This window comes from Heptranchias perlo, chromosome 3, assembly GCF_035084215.1.
Source record: "Heptranchias perlo isolate sHepPer1 chromosome 3, sHepPer1.hap1, whole genome shotgun sequence".
Classification (NCBI taxonomy): domain Eukaryota; kingdom Metazoa; phylum Chordata; class Chondrichthyes; order Hexanchiformes; family Hexanchidae; genus Heptranchias; species Heptranchias perlo.
In genome coordinates, this window is record NC_090327.1 from 86,279,715 (window position 1) to 86,296,804 (window position 17,090).

The window sequence follows — 17,090 nt, forward strand, 5'->3', positions numbered from 1 at the left end:
GGATCAACAGTTAAAATTAACACCACAGATACATCAACAAGTCTAGTTTCTATGTCAAATATACATTTAAATTTAAAAATTTGAGAGCAGTGAAATGGATGCTAGATTTTGGAGTGGATCCCTCAGTTGCCTCCTTTCCATACACGGCTCTGAGCTCTGTCTCTGCTCTCATTGTGTCAGTGGCTTCTTGTATGAACTAAAATACGGTTTGTTCACTAACGGAAACTGCTGATTAAAATTTCTCATCTGAAAGTTCAAACACAGAGAGAGAATAAACATATAAACTAAACTTGTACACAAGTGAGAATTGCACACGTCACTGTCAACCCAGCCTCCACAAAGCTCAGAGCTCATTTACATACCCATAATGTTCGACATGGTACTTTCAAAGCAAGCTTCAGGTTTGACTGTAATTTTCACGGAGATTGAAGATTGTCGTTACTTTTCCACTTGCTGTGTTGCTCTGTGATAATATGTTTTCTCTGGATGGTAGGTCTAGCATCTCAGTACAATGTTAAAGAGGTATGTCATCGCTTAGGAGCAATTGGCTGTGGTTATATCACTCTGCTTTCTCTTCAGATCGTATAAATCTTTCGCCTTTTACTAAAGATTTCCGTGGAGAGAAGCATTTGGAGTTTTAACTAATTTTTTGATGCCCTGCTTTTGTGGGGCTCATTTATTACTGAAAGAAAGATTTATCTTTAGTTGTGTATATGGCATAAGTGTGTCTTGGTAGAATTGTATTTGTTGTGATGAGGTGGCCTTATGTGTATTAGTCATGTAAGGAATCTTACAACACCAGGTTATAGTCCAACAGTTTTTTTTGAAAATCACAAGCTTTCGGAGGCTTTCTCCTTCGTCAGGTGAGTGTCGGGTTCCTTGAAAATTAAAGCATATACAGTCACAGAACAATGCCTGGTGATTACAGATAATCTTTCCAACTGCCCGTTATCAAGGCCATCAAATGAATTGAATAGTGTTCAGACAGAGAAACATGAGATACCAGACTACTGAATATACAAACAGCCAGAACCAAAGACAGAGAGGGAGAGAGAGAGAGAAACATCCGAAAGGAAGAGAAAGAGAGAGAATGACCAGTTGTATTAAAAACAGATAACTTTTTTTCCGCTGGTGGGGTTACGCGCAAAATCGTCAAGCAGAAATTGATCGCCAAGTTCCGCACCCATGAGGACGGCCTCAACGGGGATCTTGGGTTCATGTCGCGCTACACGTAACCCCCCCAGCGGAAAAAAAAGTTATCTGTTTTTAATACAACTGGTCATTCTCTCTCTTTCTCTTCCTTTCGGATGTTTCTCTCTCTCTCTCCCTCTCTGTCTGTGGTTCTGGCCGTTTGTATATTCAGTAGTCTGGTATCTAATGTTTCTCTGTCTGAACACTATTCAATTCATTTGATGGCCTTGATAACGGGCAGTTGGAAAGATTATCTGTAATCACAAGGCATTGTTCTGTGACTATATATGCAGTAATTTTCAAGGAACCCGACACTCACCTGACGAAGGAGAAAGCCTCCGAAAGCTGTGATTTTCAAATAAAACTGTTGGACTATAACCTGGTGTTGTAAGATTCCTTACATTTGTACACCCCAGTCCAACACCGGCATCTCCACATCATGTGTATTAGTCAGGCAGCAAGTGCTTGGATTTTGGATAAATTGTGGAAGTGCAATGTGTGAAATATTTACATTTTTAGGATTAGGCAGTACGTGTTTCAAATAACTGGCACAGATGGGCTGGGTGGCAGCCTCCTGTGCTGTAAAACTGACTTCAGTAGGGCTCATGTACTATTGGTGGGGCAGAGGGAGGGGGGTGATTGGAGTCAGAGTGCAGGATGAGATGTGAGGCTGGAGGAGTTGTAAAAGGTGGTGAGGCTGAGGTGGATTTTGAAGATGACATTAAATTCTCATCCTCATCTTTGAATCACTCCATACATTGCCCCCCTCCCTATCACCATAACTTCCTCCAGCCATAAAACCCTCCGAGAACTCTGCTCTGCTCCAACTCTGGCCTTTTTGCATCCATCACTTTCTGCGCCCACCATTGCTGGCCATGCCTCAGCCATCTCGGCCGTAAATTCTGGAATTTCCTCCATAAAGCTCTCCACCTCCCTTCTCCTTTATGGCGTTCCTTAGAACCTATCGCTTTGAATAAGCTTTTGGTCACTTGTCCTAATGTCTCCTTCATTGACTTGGTGTTAATTTTTGTCTGTTTACACTCCTGTAAGCCCATAGGGACGTTTTATTATGTTAAAGGTGCTATAAAAATGTAAGTTGTTGTCCCAAGGCCCTTCACAGGAGCGTTATCAAACAAAATTTGATACCGTATCACATAAGGGGATGTTAAGACAAAGCTTGGTCAAAGAGGTAGGTTTGAAGGAGTGTATTAAAGGAGGAGAAAGAGGCGAAGAGGTCTAGGCAGCTGAAGGCATGGTCACCAATGGTGGAGCGATTAAAATTGGGGATGTGCAAGCGGCGAGAGATGGAGGAGCGCAAAGGTCTTGGAAAGTCATAGGATTGGAGGAGGTTACAGAGATAAGGAGGGACGAGGGCAAGGAAGGATTTGAAAAGAAGAATGAGAATTTTAAAATCGAGGCCTTGCCGGACTGGGAGCCATTTTAGGTCAGCGAGCACAGGTGTGATGGGTGAAGGGGACTTGGTGCGAGTTACGATACAGGCAGCAGAGTTTTGAATGAGCTCCAGTTTACGGAGGGTGGAATATGGGAGGCTGGCCAGGAGAACATTGGAATAGTCAAGTCCAGAGGTAACAAACGCATGCATGAGGGTTTCAGCAGCGAATGCGGTGAGGTAGCGGAGGAGACGGGCGATGTTACGTAGGTGGAAGTAGGCGGTCTTGGCGATGGAGTGGATCGGGGTTTGGAAGCTCATCTAAGGGTCAAATAGAACATGAAGGTTGCGAACGGTCTGATTCAGCCTCAAACTGTGGCCAGGGAGAGGGACAGAGTTGGTGGCGAGGGAACGGAGTTTGTGGCGGGAACCGAAGACAATGGCTTCGGTCTTGCTAATATTTAGGCTCAATACGAGGTCCTTTGCTTTTTGTGGTATATGGTAACAATTTGGACTTAAACGTAGGGGGCATGATTAAGAAATTTGCGGATGACATAAAGATAGGCCGTGTGGTTGATAGTGAGGAGGAAAGCTGTAGACTGCAGGAAGATATCAATGGACTGGTCAGATGGGCAGAAAAGTGGCAAATGGAGTTCAATCTGGAGAAGTGTGAGGTCAAGCAGTTGGGGAGAGCAAACAAGGATTACACAATAAATGGGAGGATACTGACAGGTGTAGACGAAGTGAGGGACCTTGGAGTGCATGTCCACAGATCCCTGAGGTAGCGGGACAGGTAGATAAGGTGTTAAGAAGGCATATGGAATGCTTTCCTTTATTAGCTGAGGCATAGATTATAAAAGCAGGGATGTTATGCTGGAACTGTATAAAACACTAGTTAGGCCACAGCTTGAGTACTGCGCACAGTTCTGGTCACCACATTACAGGAAGGATGTGATTGCACTACAGAGGGTGCAGAAGAGATTTACGAGGATGTTGCCAGGACTGGAGAATTTTAGCTATGATGACAGATTGGATAGGCTGGGATTGTTTTCCTTGGAACAGAGGAGGCTGAGGGGTGATTTGATTGAGGTATACAAAATTATGAGAGGCCTAGATAAAGTGGCTAGGAAGGACCTATTTCCCTTACAGGAGGGGTCAATAACCAGGGGGCATCGATTTAAAGTGATTGGTAGAAGGATTAGAGCAGAAATTCGGAAAAAAAATTTCACCCGGAGGGTGGTGGGAGTTTGGAACTCACTGCCTGAGAGGGTGGTAGAGGCAGAAACCCTCAACTCATTTAAAAAATACCTGGATGTGCACCTGAAGAGCCGTGACCTGCAGGGCTACGGACCAAATGCGGGAAAGTGGATTAGGCTGGGTGGCTCGTTTCTCATCCGGTGCGGACACGATGGGCTGAATGGCCTCCTTCTATGCGTAAATTTTCTATGATTCCATTTAGTTGGAGGAAATTTTTGCTCATCTGGATGTTGGACAAGCAACGTGACAAATCAAAGGCAGTGGGGGGGCGTAGAGCGAGGTGGTGGTGTGGTAGAGCTGGTTGTTGTCAACGTACATGTGGAACCAGACATGTTTTCGGATGATGTTGCTGCGAGGCAGCATGTAGATGAGAAATAGGAGGGGGACAAGGATAGATCCTTGGGGGACTCCAGAGGTAACGGTGTGCGAGTGTGAGGAGAAGCCATAGCAGGTGATTCTGTGTCAATGACTGGATAGATAGGAATGGAATCAGGCAAAGGCAGTTGAACCCAGATGGCCGATGGAGGAGAGGCGTTGGAGGAGGATGGTGTGGTCAACCGTGTCAAAGGCTGCAGACAGTTCGAGAAAGATGAGGTGGGATAGTTTACTACAGTTACAGCCACATGGGATGTCATATGTGACTTTGATAAGCGCCATTTCAGTGCTGTTGCAGGGGCAGAAACCTCATGTAAAGTTGGAAATGTAGTAAACAGTGAGGAGGATAGCTGCAGACTGCAGGAGGACATAAACAGACTGGTGAAATGGGAAGACACATGGGATATGAAATTGAACGCAGAGAAGTGTGAAGTGATGCATTTTGGAAGGAAGAATGGGAAGAGGTAATATAAAGTAAATGTACAATTTTAAAGCGGGTGCAGGAACAGAGAGATCTGTGGCTTCAAATACACAAATCTTTGAAGGTGGCAGGAAAAGTTGATAAAGTTGTTGTAGAAGCATACGGGATCCTGGGCTTTATAAATAGAGACAAAGAAGTTATGCTAAACCTTTATAAATAACTGGTTAGGCCTCAGCTGGATTATTGTATCCAATTGTGGGCACCACAGTTTCGGAGGGATGTCAAGGCCTTGGAGAGGGAGCATTGATTTACTAGAATAGTACCAGGGATAAGGAACTTCAGTCGTGTTGAGAGAACAGAAAAGGTTAAGAGGGGATTTAATAGAGGTGTTCAAAATTATGAAGGGTTTTGTTTGAGTCGGGGACCTGGAGAAGAGATCAGGGTGCCGGGGAGCACATACAGAGAAGAAGCATACGACGTAAACTTGTACCCAAGTAAGAATTGTACATAAATAAAAACAGAAAATGCTGGAAATATTCAACAAGTCAGGGTGCATCTGTGGAGAAAGAAAGGGAGTTAACGTTTCAGGACAATGACCCTTCGTCAGAACTGGAAGAAGCTGAAGATTAAACAGTTTTTAAGCAAGTACAGAGCCAGGGAAAGTGGGGGGGGAGCGGGGTGCGAGGGGAGGAAAGAACAAAAGGGAAGGTCTGTGATAGGGTGGAGGGCAGGAGTGATTAAATGACAAAGGGATGATGATGCAAGACAAGGAGGGTGGTAATGGGACAAGTAAAGAAACAAAGATGGGTCCAGAGGAGCTGTAAATGGAAACATCAGAACCATTACAAGCACTTGCTGTCCAAAAAAATGGGAGCAGTGGTTATGGTCTGAAATTATTGAAATCAGTGTTGAGTCCAGAAGGTTGTAAAGTGCCTAAACGAAAGATGAGGTGCTGTTCCTCGAGCTTAGGTTGAGCTTCAATGGAACAGTGTAAGAGGCCGAGGACAGAGAGGTCAGAGTGGGAGTGGGACGGGGAATTAAAATGGCAAGCGACCAGCAGGTCAGGGTCACACTTGCAGACTGAGCGGAGGTGTTTAGCAAAGCGATCACCCAGTCTGGGTTTAGTCTCCTCAATGTGGAAGAGACTATAAGACCATAAGACCATAAGAGATAGGAGCAGGAGTAGGCCATTCAACCCCTCGAGCCTGCTCCGCCATTTAATGAGATCATGGCTGATCTGATTTTTACCTCAACTCCACTTTCCCGTCCTTTCCCCATATCCCTTGCTGATCAAAAATTTGTCTAACTCAGCCTTTAATGTATTCAATGACTCAGCCTCCACAGCTTTTTGGGGTAAGAATTCCAAAGATTCATGACCCTCTGGGAGAAGAAATTCCTCCTCATTTCCGTCTAAAATGGGCGACCCCTTATTCTGAGACTATGCCCCCTAGTTTTAGATTCCCCCATGAGGGGTAACATCCTCTCAGCATCGACCCTATCGAGTCCCCTCAGAATCTTGTATCTTTCAATAAGATCTCCTCTCATTCTTCTAAACTCCAATGAGTATAGACCCAACCTGTTCAATCTTTCCTCATAAGACACCCCTTCCATACCCGGAATCAACCTAGTGAACCTTCTCTGAACTGCCTCCAGTGCAAGTATGTCCTTCCTTAAATAAGGGCACCAGAACTGTACGCAGTACTCCAGGTGAGACTGCAGCGTGAGCAGCGAATACAGTATATTAAATTGAAAGAAGGACAAGTAAATCGCTGTTTCACCTGGAAGGAGTGTATGGGGCCCTGGGCGGTGGGAATGGAAGAGGTGAAAGGCAGGTGTTGCATCTCCTGCGCTGGCACGGGAAGGTGCCATGGGGAGGAGAGCGGGTGTTGGAAGAGTGGACCAGGGTGTCGCGCAGGGAGCGATCCCTTTGGATTGCTGAAAGGAGAGGGAAGGGGAAGAAATGTTTGATGGTGGGATCGCGCTGGAAATGACGGAAATGGCGGAGGATGATATGTTGAACGTGGAGGCTGGTGGGGAGGAAGGTGAGTATAATTGGTCCCTATCATGGTCTGGGAGGGAGGGGAAGGGGTGAGGGCCGAAGTGCGGGAAATAGGACGGACACGGTCAAGGGCCCTGTCAACTACAGTGGAGGGGATTCCTCAGTTGAGGAAAAAGGAAGATGTATCGGAAGCACTGGTGTGGAAGGTGGCATCGTCAGAACAGATGTGACAGAGACAGAGAAGCTTGGAGATGGGAATATAATCCTTACAGGAAGCGGGTTGGGAGGAAGTGTAATGAAGGTAGCTGTGGCAGTCGGTGGGCTTATAATAGATATTGGTTGACAGTCTAACCCCAGAAATGGAGATAAGGAAGTTGAGGAAGGCAAGGGAAGAGTCAGAGATGGACCATGTGAAGGCGAGGGAAGGGTGGAAATTGGAAGCATGGGTGATGACATTTTCCAGTTCGGGGTAAAAGCATGCAGCTGCTCCAATACAGTCATCAATGTATCGGAAAAAGAGGTGAGGGAGGGGACCTGAGCAGGACTGGAACAAGGAATGTTCCACATATCCCACAAAAAGGCAGGCATAACTAGGACCCATACGGGTTCCCACAGCGACACCTTTTATTGTACACGTCACTGTAAACCCAGCCTCCACAAAGCTCAGAGCTCATTTACATACCCATAATGTTCTACATAGTACTTTGCAAAAAGGCAAAATAAACTTCAGGTTTGACCGTGGTTTTCACGGAGATTGAAGATTGTCATTACTTTTCCACTTGCTGTGTTGATCTGTGGTAATATGTTTTCTCTGGATCTTAGTTCTAGCGTCTTAGTACAATGTTAAAGAGGTATGTCATCGCTTAGGAGCAATGATCTGAGGTTGAGTCCTTACATTACTCTGTTTTCTCTTCAGATCGTATAAATCTTTCGCCTTTTACTAAAGATTTCCGTGGAGAGGAGTGTTTGGAGTTTTAAATAATTTTTTGATGCCTTGCTTTTGTAGGGCTGAGTTATTGCTAAAAGAAAGATTTATCTTTAGTTGTGAATATGTAGTAGGTGTGCCCTGATTGTTATTGTGATGAGGTGGCCAAAGGTTCATTACTCAGGCTGGCAAGTGCTTGGGTTTTGGATAAATTCTGGAAGTGCAATATGTTATATATTTACATTTTTGGGACTAAGTCGTGCGTGTCTCAAATAATTGGCGTAGATGGGCCTGGTGGCGGCCTCCTGTGCTGTAAAACTGATTTTAGTAGGGCTCATGCACGAATGGTGGGGCAGAGGGAGAAGGGTGATTCACAAAGGTTGGAGTCACAGTGCAGGATGAGATGTGAGGCTGGAGGAGTTATAAAAGTCGAGTGTGGTGATGCTGAGGTGGAGTTTGAAGATGACATTAAATTCTCATCCTCGTGTTCCATGGTCTCGCCCCCTCCCTATCACCATAACTTCCTCCAAATATACAATCCTCCGGGAACTCTGCGTTGCTCCAACTCTGGCCTTTTGCGCTCTGGAATTCTCTCCATAAACCACTTCAACTCTCTCCTCTTTTAAGGTGCTCCTTTAAACTTACCTCTTTGACCAAGCTTTTGGTCACTTGTCCAATTGTCTCCTTCTTTGACTTGGTGTCTATTATTGTCTGTTTACGCTCCTGCGAAGCACATAGTGACGTTTTACTAAGTTAAAGGCACTATATAAATGTAAGTTGTTGTTGTGGTTGAATTCATTGTTTTTTAAGATATGATTTGTTTTAAAAGTGCCTGTATTTCACTCATTGTGAATGAAGATCGGAGGGACGGGAGGAAAATCGGGGGGCCGTGGAAGAAAGTTGGGGGGCCAGGAGGAAGGTCGGTGGGGCCAGTGAAGAAGGTTGGGGGCCAGGAAGAATATCGATGGGGCCAAGGAGGAAGGTCGGGGGCCGGGAAGAAGGTTGGGGGCCGGGAAGAAGATCAGAAGGTTGGAAAAGAGATCATACGGGGCGCCGGGAAAAATCCCGGGCCCGGGAAGAACACTTGGGGGGTCAGGTAGGAGATCAGGGGGCCGGGGAGGAGATTGGGGGGCTGGGACTTGGAGACCTGAGGCCGCTGGAGGTTGGGTGAAGAGTCTGAGTTAGGTGGGGGTCCACAATGGTGCGGGGGTGGGGCGTGGGGGTTGTCCAGTATCGGGGAGAGGGGGGCTCGTTTGATCACGGGGTTCCGGGTGAGCTTGTTGGGCTTGGATGAAGCATTCCTGCTCCTCCGGGCCCACAAACAGTGCAATAAAGGCACTCACCTCATGGATCCAGCCCTTCTCTCCTGCTTTCTGGTCACGTGATTCAGAAGTGATGTGAAACCCGAACAGGTAAGGTTAAATTCATTTTAATGTTGTAATACATGATCTATTAAGTACCTCAAGTATCTCAATGAGGTAAAATGCCCTTTTAAGTATCGGTCTGCTGGCTTTAAGTGGCTGGCTTTAAGTGCTGGCTCTATCCCGTCATCTAAGTCATTGATAAATACAGTGCATAGTTGAGGTCCCAACACAGATCACTGTGGGACAACACCAGTCACATCCTGCCAATTTGAGTACCTGCCAATTTTCCCTACTCTCTGTTTCCTGCCCCTCAACAAATTTCCTCATCGGATCAACAATTTGTCCTCAATTCAACGAGCTTCAACTTCAGCTAACAGTCTCTTATGAGGGACTTTATCGAATGCCTTCTGGAAGTCCACATAAACAACATCCATAGACATTCCCCTGTCCACTACTTTAGTCACCTCTTCAAAAAATTCAATCAGGTTCGTCAGGCATGACCCACCCTTCACAAATCCATGCTGGCTCTGTCTGATCAGCTGAAATTTTTCAAGTTGTTATGTCACTCTATCCTTAATTATACACTCTAGTAATTTCCCGACAACAGATGTTAGGCTAACTGGTCCATAATTCCTTGGTTTCCCTCTCTCACCTTTCTTAAATAGAGGAGTGACATGCAATTTTCCAATCTAAAGGAACAGTACCTGAATCAAGAGGACTTTGGAAGATTATAGTTCGGGCATCTGCAATGTTCTCACCTACTTCCTTTACAATCCTGGGATGGAAAGCACCTGGTCCTTGGGATTTGTCACTTTTTAGTGTCATTCTTTTCTTCATTACTGTTAATTTGCTTACGTTAATTATGGTGAGTCCCCATCCCTGTTTTAAAATTAGTTTCCTTGGGGTATGCGGCATGCTATCCTCTTCCTCTATTGTAAATACTGACGCAAAATAATTATTTACCATGTCCATCATTTCCTTATTTTCATTTACAATATCACCATTATCAGTTTTTAAGGGGCCCACATTGCTCTTGACCACCCTCTTTTTCCTAATATAATTGTAAAAATTCTTTGTGTTGATTTTGATATCCCTTGCAAGTTTCTTTTCATTCTCCCTTTTTGTAGCTCTTACTGTCTGTTTTGTCACCCTTTGATGTTCTTTGTATCTCTCCCAGTCACCAGGATCTGTGCTATTTTTCTTCATTTTTGTATGCTTTTTCTTTTAGTTTTATGTTGTCCCTTACCTCTTTTATCGTCCATGCCTGTTTTTTTTTGCAAGTAGAACTCTTGACCCTTAAGGGTATAAACTGGGGTTTTGCATCACGTTAAATTCTTTTTTAAATTTCAAAATATACCTTATTTCATGAAATTTAAGGATACACACCGTTCAATGTAAATGCGCAATTACAATTCAAAATAATACAATATGGATCATACAACCTCCGATCCCATCATTACAATTCAAAACAGAGTACATATCTTATAATACATTCTGTACAATACAAGGTGGGGTGGCCTTACACGGTGGCCTTTCCCCATACAGCCTTTGTGTAGGCCTCACCATGCTTCAGTGCATCCTGCAGCATGTACTCCTGGACCTTGGAGTGTGCCAATCGGCAACACTTGTTCTTGGGCAGCTCCTTCAGCTGGAAGACCAACAGGTTTCGGGTGGACCAAAGGGTCTCCTTCACGGAGTTGATGGTCTTCCAGCAGCAGTTGATATCTGTCTCTGTATGTGTTTCGGGGAACAACCCGTAGAACGCAGCGTCGTGTGTTACCAAGCTGTTTGGGATGAACCGGGACAGATACCAATGCATCTCACTCCACATCTTCTGCACGAAGGGGCAATCCATGAAGACGTGGATGACGCTCTCGACCCTGCCGCAGCCTCGAGGGAGGCTCGCGGTGGCGCTGTGATTCCGTTTGTTTTGGAAAGACCACACTGGGAGGACCCTTCTCACCACCACCCAAGCTACTGGTGCCTGTTGGTCAGTTCTGGCGACGAGACGTTCTGCCAAATGGCATCGACTGTCTGGTTGGGGAACTGCCCGATCGGATCCACGCTTGGGGTCCACATGCATGACCACTGCCGATAGTTGCTGAGGTGCGGGATTCCACATTCCTGCAAGAACAGCAGGTCCCTCTTGACCCTGGACAGGTAGTTCAGGGTCGCAGCGCATTGCGTAGTCGATTTAACACAATGCATGTTTATGGATGCAAATTTTAAAGCCATTTTAAAAATACTAAAAGGACAAACATTAAGGTCCTATAATTACATTAGTCCGGGTTCTACATTACTCTCCATTTCCATCCATTGGTCCTGATTCCGCATTTGTGTGGTGTGCACGAACTTCTGGACAGTCCTCGGGCTGAGGAATGAGGCCTGTCCTCCATTGGAGGAGTGTCCGCACTCGGGGGTTGTCGACGGGGTCTCGTGGGGTGGTGCGTCTGTGAGATCCATGACCAGGTTCGGTTCCTCGACCTTTGCCGGTGGTTCGTTCTCCGCGACTGTTGTGCTGCTCCCGGTTGCCCAGAGATGGGGGACATTGTTCTCCATGTCACTTCACCCTGTTGCCCGGAGTTGGGGGACTTCGCTCTCCATGTCGCTTCTCCCGGCGTCCTGGAGTTGGGGTGTGCTGGGCTCATTGCTGCTCCTGATGCCCTGGAGCTGCCAAATTCCTGGAGCTGGAGCCTGCTGTCTGTGTCACTGGTTACAGTTGTGTTTTGCCTATTCCTTTGAGGGTAGATGGGACTCTCCCTTTTCCTTTCTCGTCAGCTGAGGAGAAGCCACTGTCGTCCGTTGGTGGCTCGAAGCACCTGTTGCCGCTGGTTCCACCTTTGGCCGTCAGTTCCTCTGATTTCCGGGACTTCTTTTTCTTTTGCTGTGTCTAAGACATAAGGAAAGGGCAAACAAAAAGGCAAAAAATGGCACAGATCCTGGCGAATGGGAAAGATACAAAGATCAACAAAGGGTCACAAAACAGATAGTAAGGGCTACAAAAAGAGAGTATGAAAAGAAACTCGCAAGGGATATCAAAACCAATACGAAGAACTTTGTTAGTTATATTAGGAACTGACCCTGACCTGCCGGTTGCTTGCCATTTTAATTCCCAGTGCTACTGCCACTCTGACCTCTCTGTCATCGGCCTCTTACACTATTCCAATGAAGCTCAACGAATAGCACCTCATCTTTCGATTAGGCTCTTTACAACCTGCTGGACTCAACATTGATTTCAATGTATTTTTTTGAAATAAAAAAGACACTACCCCCCCTCCCCCAACAGCTCCTGGAGCTCTCCTCCGGCCTGTTACTATGCTCCCCTTCTCCCGACCTCTAACCCTGATCAAACATCACACCTCACACCATTTCCCAGCCTCCTACCATGCTCTATACTCCCATTGCCCCTTGGGTGTCTAACCACTCTCTCCCTTTCTCTCCTGAAGTCTGCTACTATCCTCATGCTGTTTACCACATTTCAAGATTTGTGTCATCTGGAAATTTTGAAATTTTGCCCCCTATACCCAAGCCCAGATAGTGAATTGTGACTGTTGTAAACATGTACGTTTGAAGTATTTTTTATATTTTGGTTTGCTTTATTTCACCCCAAAAGAATAAACGCGCCTTCATTTCTTGCTTTTGGTTATTTCCAAATAAATTCCGTAAATGAAAGTGGAATACAGATATTGAATGGATCAACAGTTAAAATTAACACCACAGATACATCAACAAGTCTAGTTTCCAGGACCAAATATAAATTTCAGTATAAACATTTGAGCACAATGAAATGGATACTAGATTTTGGAGTGAATCCCTCAGTTGCCTCCTTTCAATACACGGCTCTGAGCTCTGTCTCTGCTCTCATTAAATCAATGGCTTCCTGTATGAACCAAAATACAGTTTGTTCACTAGCAGAAATTGCTGATTAAAATTTCTCATATGAAAGTTCAGACACAGAGACAGTATAAACATACGAAGTAAACTTCTACCCAAGTAAGAATTGAACACGTCACTGGAAACCCAGCCTCCACAAAGATCAGAGCTCATTTACATACCCATAATGTTCTACATAGTACTTTGCAAAAAAGCAAAATAAACTTCAGGTTTGACCGTAGCTTTCACGGAGATTGAAGATTGTCATTACTTTTCCACTTGCTGTGTTGATCTTTGGTAATATGTTTTCTCTGGATCTTAGTGTTAGCATCTCAGTACAATGTTAAAGGGGTATGTCATCGCTTAGGAGCAAGGAGCTGAGGTTGAGTCTTTAGATTACTCTGCTTTCTCTTCAGATCGTATAAATCTTTCGCCTTTTACTAAAGATTTCCGTGGAGAGGAGCATTTGGAGTTTTTATATAATTTTTTGATGCCCTGCTTTTGTGGGGCTGATATATTGCTGAAAGAAAGATTTATCTTTAGTTGTAGATGTGTCTTTAGGTTCATTAGTTAGGCTGCCAAGTGCTTGGGTATTGGATACTCTCTGAAAAGGTAACCTGTTAAATATTTAAATTTTTGGGATTAGGTGTTCCGTGTTTCAAATAACTGGCGTACATGGGCTGGGTGGTGGCGTCTGTGCTGTAAAACTGACTTTAGTCGGGCTCATGTGCCAGTGGTGGGGCAGAGGGAGAGGGGTGATGCACAGAGATTGGAGTCACAGTGCAGGATGAGATGTGAGGCTGGAGGAGTTATAAAAGTAGAGTGTGGTGATGCTGAGGTGGAGTTTGAAGATGACATTAAATTCTCATCCTCGTGTTCCATGGTCTCGCCCCCTCCCAATCACCATAACTTCCTCCAAATATTCAATCCTCCGGGAACTCTGCGTTGCTCCAACTCTGGCCTTTTGTGCTCTGGAATTCTCTCCATAAACCTCTTCAACTCTCTCCTCTTTTAAGGCGCTCCTTTAAACTTACCTCTTTGACCAAGCTTTTGGTCACTTGTCCGAATGTCTCCTTCTTTGACTTGGTGTCTATTATTGTCTGTTTACGCTCCTGCGAAGCACATAGTGACGTTTTACTAAGTTAAAGGCACTATATAAATGTAAGTTGTTGTTGTGGTTGAATTCATTGTTTCTTAAGATATTTTTTGTTTTAAAAGTGCCTGTATTTCACTCATTGTGAATGAAGATCGGAGGGACGGGAGGAAAATCGGGGGGCCGTGGATGAAGGTTGAGGGGCCGGGAGGAAGGTTGGTGGGGCCAGTTAAGAAGGTTGGGGGCCAGGAAGAATATCGGTGGGGCCAAGGAGGAAGGTCGGGGGCTGGGAAGAAGGTCGGGGGTCGGGAAGAAGATTGGGGAGTCAGGATGAAGATCAGAAGGTTGGAACACAGATCATGCGGGGGGGCCGTGAAAAATCCCGGGGGCCGGGAAGAGCATTTGGGGGGTCAGGTAGGAGATCAGCGGGCCGGGGAGGATATTGGGGGGCTGGGACTTGGAGACCTGAGGTCGCTGGAGGTTGGGTGAAGAGTCTGAGTTAGGTGGGGGTCCACAATGGTGTGGGGGTGGGGCGTGAGGGTTGACCAGTATCGGGGGGAGGGGGGCTCGTTTGATCACGGGGTTCCAGGTGAGCTTGTTGGGCCTGGATGAAGCATTCCTGCTCCTCCGGGCCCACAAGCAGTGCAATAAAGGCACTCACCTCATGGATCCGGCCCTTCTCTCCTGCTTTCAGCTCACGTGATTCAGAAGTGATGACAAACCCGAACAGGTAAGGTTAAATTCATTTTTATGTTGTAATACATAATCTATTAAGTACCTCAAGTATCTCAATGAGGTGAAATGCCCTTTTAAGTATCGGTCTGCTTGCTTTAAGTGGGAGCAGGACTTCCTGGTGTCTGCTGGCTGCACACATACAAGCCTGCCTGGATTAAACCCGGAAGTGGGCGAGTTGGAACCAGGATGTGGTCGTGCTCCAAAAAACTGTTATTTTAAACTCCCACCCGCCCCCAACCCACCCGTTCTTGGGGGTTAAAATTTACTCCTATATCTCTTTCCTCATAAAAAATTGCAGTTAAATTAGGTTAAAATTATATTACTATCCTAATTCGGAACATAGGAACAGGAGTAGGCCATTTAGCCCCTCGAGCCTGTTCGGCCACTCAATGAGTTCATGGCTGATCTGTGACCTAACTCCATATCCCTTAATTCCTTTGGTTAACAAAAATCTATCAATCTCAGATTTAAAATTAACCATTGAGCTACATCGACTGCCACTTGCGGAAGAGAGTTCCAAACTTCTACCACCCTTTGTGTGTAGAAGTGTTTCCTAACTTCACTCCTGCAAGTCCTGGCTCTAATTTTTAGGCTCATTCCCCTAGTCTTAGACTCCCCAACCAGCGCAAATATTTTCTCTCTATCTACCCTATCAGTTCCCCTTAATATCTTGGAAATTTTGCTCAAATCAACCGTTAATCTTCTAAATTCCAGGGAATACAACCCTAGTTTGTGTAATGTCTCCTCGTAATTAAATCCTTGGAGTCCAGGTATCATTCTGGTAAATCTACGCTGCACTCCGTCCAAGGCCAATATATCCTTCCTAAGGAGCGTGCCCAGAACTGAACACAGTACTCCAGGTGGTCTAACCAGGGCTTTGTACAGCTGTAGCATAACTTCTACCCCCTTGTATTCCAGTCCTTTAGATATAAAGGCCAGCATTGCATTAGCCTTTTCGATTATTTTCTGTACCTGTCCATGGCATTTTAATGATCTGTGTACATGGACCCCTAAGTCTCTTTTGACCTCCACTGTGTCGAGCTGTTCATCATTTAGAAAGTACTGTGATCTATCTTTTCGGCCCAAAGTGGATGACCTCACACTTGCCTACATTGAAATCCATTTGCCATAGTTTTGCCCATTCAATTAATCTATTAATATCTCTTTGTAATTTTATGCTTCCATCTACACTGATTACAATTCCGCCTAACTTTGTGTCATCGGAAAACTTGTTAATGTGGCACTCTACCCCATCATCTAAGTCATTAATAAATACAGTGCATAGTTGAGATCCCAACACAGATCCCAGTGGGACACCACTAGTCACATCCTGCCAATTTGAGTACCTGCCAATTTTCCCAACTCTCTGTTTCCTGCCCCTCAACCAATTTCCTAATCGGGTCAACAATTTATCCTCAATTCAACGAGCATCAACTTTAGCTATCAGTCTCTTATGAGGGACTTTATCGAATGCCTTCTGGAAGTCCAGATAAACAACATCCATAGACATTCCCCTGCCCACTACTTTAGTTACCTCTTCAAAAAATTCAATCAGGTTCTTCAGGCATGACCCACCCTTCACAAATCCATGCTGGCTCTGTCTGATCAGCTGAAATTTTTCAAGTTGTTATGTCACTCTATCCTTAATTATACACTCTAGTAATTTCCCGACAACAGATGTTAGGCTAACTAGTCCATAATTCCTTGGTTTCCCTCTCTCACCTTTCTTCAATAGAGGAGTGACATGCAATTTTCCAATCCAAAGGAACAGTACCTGAATCAAGAGGACTTTGGAAGATTATAGTTCGGGCATCTGCAATGTTCTCACCTACTTCCTTTACAATCCTGGGATGGAAAGCACCTGGTCCTTGGGATTTGTCACTCTTTCGTGTCATTATTTTCTTCATTCCTGTCAATTTGCTTACGTTAATTATGGTGAGTCTCCATCCCTGTTTTAAAATTAGTTTCCTTGGGGTATGCGGCATGCTATCCTCTTCCTCTATTGTAAATACTGACGCAAAATAATTATTTAACATGTCCATCATTTCCTTATTTTCATTTACAATATCACCATTATCAATTTTTAAGGGGCCCACATTGCTCTTGACCACCCTCTTTTTCCTAATATAATTGTAAAAATTCTTTGTGTTGATTTTGATATCCCTTGCAAGTTTCTTTTCATTCTCCCTTTTTGTAGCTATTACTGTCTGTTTTGTCGCCCTTTGATGTTCTTTGTATCTCTCCCAGTCACCAGGATCTGTGCTATTTTTCTTCATTTTTGTATGCTTTTTCTTTTAGTTTTATGTTGTCCCTTACCTCTTTTATCGTCCATGCCTGTTTTTTTTTGCAAGTAGAGCTCTTGCCCCTTAAGGGTATAAACTGGGGTTTTGTATCACGTTAAATTCTTTTTTAAATTTCAAAATATACCTTATTTCATGAAATTTAAGGATACACACAGTTCAATGTA

General features: G+C 44.8%; 3 non-coding genes across 3 annotated transcripts; all 3 read left to right on the plus strand.

The window, feature by feature from the left end:
• Nucleotides 1-559: 559 nt before the first annotated feature.
• Nucleotides 560-673, plus strand: LOC137320326 (U5 spliceosomal RNA). Its single transcript, XR_010962483.1, has one exon. It is a non-coding gene; the product is annotated as a U5 spliceosomal RNA (small nuclear RNA).
• Nucleotides 674-7,529: 6,856 nt separating this feature from the next.
• On the plus strand, nt 7,530-7,643 carry LOC137320341 (U5 spliceosomal RNA). The gene has a single exon (XR_010962497.1). It is a non-coding gene; the product is annotated as a U5 spliceosomal RNA (small nuclear RNA).
• Nucleotides 7,644-13,191: 5,548 nt separating this feature from the next.
• LOC137320310 (U5 spliceosomal RNA) lies at nt 13,192-13,306 on the plus strand. The gene has a single exon (XR_010962469.1). It is a non-coding gene; the product is annotated as a U5 spliceosomal RNA (small nuclear RNA).
• The last annotated feature ends 3,784 nt before the right edge of the window (nt 13,307-17,090 follow it).